At 24.7% G+C, this 7,099-nt stretch overlaps 1 pseudogene; it reads right to left on the bottom strand.

The window, feature by feature from the left end:
* Positions 1 to 1,281: 1,281 nt before the first annotated feature.
* On the bottom strand, positions 1,282 to 2,526 carry LOC149513565 (ribonucleoside-diphosphate reductase large subunit-like; annotated as a pseudogene).
* Between the last annotated feature and the right edge of the window lie 4,573 nt (positions 2,527 to 7,099).

The following is a 7,099-nucleotide window of genomic DNA, read 5'->3' as shown; positions in this document are numbered from 1 at the left end:
TGTAATGGCACCATATGACAGTTAATATAATCATAAAGAAAAATAGTAATGTTACTCTTATTTTTTAAAATCTCATAAATTTTTGTAGAGCTTTATTTGATTTTGTTTGCTGTGGCTGACTTCATGTGGTGTATTAAGCTGTAGTATATCAAATATTTGTTATGGTTTATTTAATTTTCTTGAACATTTATTCAAATAGATAAAGCATTAGCTTAAAGTTTAAATAAATACAAAGACTTGCAAAGAACATTCAAAATGGTGCAGAACTGACCTTGATGTTTCATGGCCAAATATCCAAGGAACTGTCCTTTATTCAAGATATCACCATATATCCACTAGAAAATCCTCTTAAATAAAAGGATAAAAAAGACATCCTATTTCTCCAAAAGAATATGAGCAAACTCTTTGAAAGTATAACTTTCAACAATCTAAAACATTAAAAAAGTAATAATATTACTGCGCTAATAATTTTCTCAGCTTTGCTTTAAATCTAACCCTTAACTGTCTAACCCCAACAACAACAGATAATACTTTCAAATACTTAAAAATTTTATTTATTCTTTCTAATAGAAGGAAAGGAAAATTATTTCAAAAATATTTTACCTCGAGAATAGAAGAATATGAAAGCTTTAATAACCATAAATAATCAAATAGTACAGTAATAGAAAACACAACATTTTTTTCACTTAAAAGAAATACATAGAATTTTTTATAGTTCATATAACCAAGAAAAGGGAAAAAAAAAGGAATAAGCTTTCATAGAGCAGCCTCACAAAAAAAAAAAAAAAACTTAAAAACAATATAACCTAGAAAAAGAAAAACTAACAACAAATATGAAAAAAAAAAAAACCTACCAATTTCTTTTGATAATCCCAGAAATACAACCTCAAAATCAAGCCAAAAAAAAATTCAAAATTTAAAAATCAAAGAAAACTTACTAGAAACCTGAAAAAACCAGTAAATAAACCACTTTTAGATATTTAGAGTTTCTATCACATGTAAAGCCAAACTTAATTTTGATGACTCTATGCTTAAGAATCCACCTTTAAAATTGTAGAAACTTCAACCTCTAAAAAGTTGGGTTGGTTAAAGTAAACAATGTAAAGAATTTTTATTGCCTAAAACTATCTTCTAATTTATTTTTCAAGACATTTAATATGTGTGTAGAAAATTGGAGCTGGTGACTCCTTTTATTATAAGTAATAGATGTATAGATTAATATAAGCCTTAGTTTCATAGTTCACATTTAAAGGTAAAAAAAAAAAAGAATACACGTATGGGCTATAGTCGAGAGAAAGACCATAGAAAAAATAACAATTCACACATGTAAATTGCTTTAAGTTCTTGAGGTATTTTTGAAATATTCTCAACAGAACCATCTTTATATATTATGTTTTTCTTAATAATAAGAGACCAAAAACCCATCATAGTTAAGTCATGAAGAAGATGCTTATTCACCACCATAAACTCCCCACTAAAGATAGACAGAAAATAAGTTTTAAGGAATAGAAAACAAATAAATGAAAGAAGATGAATAAAGGGAAATAAGGAATTATTACCTCGGAACTCTATGACTATAGATATTGAAAGTATATGGCTCAAAGCATTCATTATTTCTTAGAATATGACTAGTTGAAGCAATAGGCATAGGTGCTAACAAAAGTGAATTTCTCACTCCATTCTTAGCATCATATCCCTAAGAACATTCCAATTCCACTAATTTAAAGGAGTAGCACCCTATGTCTGGTGAAGAATACCTTGCAATTTAACAGAAAACTCAACGTGAGCAAAATGGATCAGCAAGAAATGAGCATTTAAGGCATTGCACTTACATTGAATAACTAAAATCCAAATACTTTCATGCATTTTAAAAAATATATGAAAATCACCTAGCATGCTCATAAGACTCCCATTATATGTCTAATATGGGTTTTCTTTCTCAACTAAATCAAAAGAAGCTTTCAGAGCATGTTAGCATATGGTCTCAAATATGTCTCTGTTCAGCTATTGAGCCTAAAATTCAAAACCAATACACTATGAGACAAAACTAAGTTAGATTAAAAAAAGTATACCAAATTAATGTATTTGTAATCAAATATACCTTAGGCTATTCAAAGGCCATTCCAAGTAAGATGAATTTGTTTGCAAACCCCTAAATTCCAATGCCTATCGACATAAATTTGATCTTTTAGTAGTTTTAAGAGGGTATTAATTAACATCAATTATTTTGTCAAGATTTCCTGTAACAATGTCAATAACCTATCCCAACATCCCAAGAAATAGAAAACACAATCATTATTAATAATATTAATAGAGATAACACATGACAATACAAAGATATCCATTCTATTATAAAAATAAGCTAGATGGATGGGACTTCATCTTACAATAGATAGATGAGTTAATTTGCATGGTCAATAACTAAACCTTTACTAGCTTGTCGAAGTCAAAATATATATTATGAGAACTGAAATTTGAAACGTAAATGAAATCACTTATTTTTAAAGATGAACAAAGCAATCTCATTTGACATTTGCACTTAAAAATGATTTTCTCTAAGATCAATAATTAAATAAGACAAACTTTATCAATCACAATTCAAATTAATCTCAATTCATGCATAACAACACATAAGCTTTGGCCCTATTTGTTTCAATGATTCTTTTACAGCATAATATAAAGGCAGTTTAAGAGAATATAGTTATTTTTTTTCTAACAAACTTATTATTTCTATCAAACTCCCTACTAAAATTATTTTTAACAAATCAAACAGAAGCATGAGATAAAAAAAAAAAAACATAGCTTATATTTGAAAGACAAAATAGACAAAAAAAATATACAATGAAAAGGTATTTAATATTTACCAATAAAGATATAAGCCTACTATGACAAATTACTATAGCACCATCTAATTATTTAAACAAATGTTAAAGGTTAAAATTATTGAAAATGACTTTATTTCCAATGAAAAAATAAAAAGTTTACTTCCTTAGTTTTTTTTTTTCCTTTTGCTAACATTAAAAGAAAAGAGAAAAGAAAACCAACCTATTTCTTTAGCTTTTTTTGAAGCCAAATTGATGTCATGGAGCCCAGTTCTTATAACATATTCCATTTCAAAACCCCCTACATTCTTCTTCCTTTCAATATCAAATAAACTTATCAAAACAAAATTAAAAGTGAAAAAAAAAATCCAACCTTTAAATCATATAATGACAAAGCAATAATACCCATCAACCCATTCATCTTCCAATACATTAGAAACTAAAAACCTAGACTAGATAACTTGAGAAAAGGAACATACTTTGGTAATCTTTCTAGATATCTTTCTTGAAGAGTAAAACTTGACGAAAAAAAAAACCAAAAAGAACCTAGAAAAAGGAAATGGGATTTAAGAAGAGAAAATGTTAGTACTCTACGGTCAAAATTAAGATCAAATCCAAAGATTGTTAATAAATAACTCAATTAAACAATTAAAAACTAAAATAAATATTTAAAAAATAAATAAATTGAGAAAATGAAAACAGAAAAATTACCTTGATTAAGACAAAAAAAAAAGAACAAAAACCAAAAAAGAAAGAAAATTATATAAGCCAATGGACTTATGGAAGACTCCAAAAGCTGCATATATTTGGTTCTTAAGGAAAGCAAAATGTGAAGCATCTACATATATTTCTGGAATCTTTCTTTTGATTTTTCTTTTTTCTCTCCATTTTTTCTTTCCTTCCTCAATTACCCTTCTAATTATTTTTAAATACAATGATTTCATGTCCAATAAATTGAGAAGTTGAGAGGTAAGGGATTTTTTTTATATAATGTTATAGATAGATAAGATCAAAACGGGAAAAAGTAAAAATATTAGTAAATACCTTTAATCTCGCATAGCCTATTATCATTGTAACTATGCTAATGGTGTCTGGATGGCAATCAACCTGAAAAACATTTTAAACGTTAATCATCTAAATAATGAGAATTACTTTATATAATCAACAAAAAAAATGAATTAATTAAATGATACGTTACTGTATATTTAACAGTTGTTAGAGTAAGACAAAGAGTTTAAATATTGGTTCTAATACATTTGAAACTGAAAGACATATAGAAATTGAAAAAAAAATCAAACTTAAGTTACTTGAATACATTCGAGTTCAAAGAATAAAACTTGATCACATAGATACAAAAATATTCAAAGCACTTAAAAATCTTATCTTCATATATGAAAAATTATAAAAAAAAAATAGATAAATAAAGAAACTATTAAGTGTTATAATACTCTACCAGCATCGTTTATACTATGAACAAATGCATTATAAGTGGCTGAAGCTTGAGATATAAAATTCACTTATATGAAGCATTTAAGTATTGGCACAATTAAGAGATTGATTGATGATGAGTTGGGTTATAGGTTCAAGTTGCAAAAGCAACCTTTCCATGACAAAAAATATTCTAACTCTTTGAATCATGTGAGTTGAGGTTATTTGTATTCATATGATCAACATCATATAGGAAACAACATAGAAGTATATATATTCTTAAAAATATATTTTTCTTGAAACATCAGTATAAAACATTTCTTTTAGAAAATGAATTAAATCTATCAAGCCATATGAAACTAAAGCCATATTAATATAAAAAAATGAGCATAACTTCATCAAGATTTTATGATAAAATTTTGCAAATTGACAAGATCGATGATAAAAATTCTCCATCCTCTTCATATTTAAAAAAAAAAAATTTATAGTTCATGGGGTAAGTTATTAAACATAAGTAAGAAATATAAATGTAAATTAATCCAACATGATAAAACTAAACCACTATCCAAGGATCCTAAGATCTATAACATGCCATTGCAATTAAATGATGAAAAAAAAAAGAGAAAAACCAAAAATTATTTTATTAAATATAATTGAAAAACAAAAGTAAGAATTTGCCCACCATTTTTTCTTTTAGTTCTCGTTTTTGATCTTGTTCTTAACTTTCTTCTACTTTCTAAAATTAAGATTCGATAACTTTCTCATGAGAGGGAGTAAAAATACTAAAATCAATAAAATTAAACAACAAAGGTTTCATACTATTACTAGTAGCTAAATAACTGGTCAATAAAAGACAAAAAACAAGACAAGATTACTTCAAAAGAAAGAAACGAAGGCGATGCTGACACTTTTTATGATGGGCAGCAATAATAATAGTAAACTTTAACGATGAGAATTTTGAGAAATTTTGATTGAGATAAGGATGCCCAAAGAAAAGAATTCTTCTATCTTTTCCTACTTAGGTAGGAGTTTCAACTGCAAACAAAAAAAAAAGAAAAAAGAATGCAAGCAAATTTGGTCTTTTTGAAAAGGTTGCGATAGAGTGATCTATAATTGCTTTGTAAGAGTTTTAGGGGCTACCAATTTTTGGCCCATAAGTTTCTTAATCAGGAAACTTCTCTTTTTATTTTCAGAACGAACAATCCAAACAAAAAATTTCTAAAAAAAAGGGTAAATAGGTATATAAAAAAATACTTTAAAGGTCCCATTCGAGGACAAAATAGAGAGGTAGTCACCTTTCGGAATAAAACATGCTAAGAGGAATTTCCCATTTTGCTTTCTAATTTTTTAGATTTAAACCAAAGCTATATAATATTTTTAACAAAAAAAAAGTAACAAAATAGTATAGTTTTTATTTGTTAAGTCAATCTTTATATTTAAGATTGAATTTAAAATTAATGTAGCTTTTCTTTTTCTCAACACTAAAATAACTCAAACGTTTTGAAATATTTTGATATAAATGGTTAAGATTCATAAGCTTTTTTTCATTTCTTTTTAAGCAATGCAAATGTGAGAGAAATAAATAGCCTCAACTTTCAACAAAATTACCTTTTTTTTTAATTATTTTGGTTAAATGTTCAATTTAAGATCTAATGTTGATGTATTTTTTAAATTAACAATATCATTATTAGCTAGGTTTTTTTGCCCCTACTTCGCACGATTAGTCTTTTAAAAATAAAAAACAAACAAAATTAAAAATAAAATAAAATAACAATTATATTGAAAAATTTTTTGTTAAAGATAAATGAAATCGTGAAATCTGTAAAAGAAATAAAAGTAAGAAGTTAGTATATTTTACTTATATTCTTTATTTTTTAAAAATTTATATTCAAATCATTAATTCATTAAATATGTATAAATTAAAATTAATATAATAATGATATGTGATTTTTGGTCTCTCCACTATTAATTAAATGTAAGTAATTAGTAAAATATGAAAACTTTTTAAACAAGGATAATTTATTTTTTTTCCTTTCAAAGATTTATTTAAAAATCATTAAATAAAGAAATATGAAAATCTGAAATGAAAAGGGATCTACTTAGACTTGTGTAAAACTAAATTAATTTTAAACAATCTCATATCTTTTTATATAATTTATATTTGTTAATCTAACCATTGAATTTTATGTTCTATTTAAGTATATCATGTATTGCCAAATATCAAGTAAATTTAAAATATTTGTTAATTTATTTGTATGATAATAATAAAATTTTAATCATTAGTATATATTAAAAATGATATTACTTTAGTTCGAAATGATAGGAATATCGAATTGACTTCAAACTTTTGTGAATGATAGGTACAAGTAGTTTATTAAATCTAATGGTCAATTTATAAAAATATTTATCATATATAAAGTTATAAAAGAGTATAAAACAAATTAATTTTACAATTGCATAATTAGATCTCTATATTGAAATTAATATAATGTATGACTTCATATCTTTATCATTTTTGTTTAAATCCAATTGTTTGTAAAATATGAAAAGTTTTTAAAAACAAATTGGTTATGAAAATATTGAAATTAATATGATAATATTTATATATTTTTTATCCTATCATTTTAATTTGTTTTGGTAGTAGAAAATAATGAAAGTTTGAAATGTTAATTTATATATTTTCTTTCTTTTTTATTTTAAAGTTATTAATTAATAAAATATGAAAACATAAAAAAATAATATTCTAATATTTCATATTTTACTTTTTATTTCAAATAAATAATGAATTAAGATCATATTTGATGCATAAGATAATGAATAAAATATGATGATTATCATTTCTTTTTCTT

This window comes from Durio zibethinus, chromosome 19 (assembly GCF_047325235.1).
Source record: "Durio zibethinus cultivar Kanyao isolate XHJ-2024 chromosome 19, ASM4732523v1, whole genome shotgun sequence".
NCBI lineage: Eukaryota > Viridiplantae > Streptophyta > Magnoliopsida > Malvales > Malvaceae > Durio > Durio zibethinus.
This window is presented reverse-complemented; position numbering and strand designations above follow the sequence as displayed.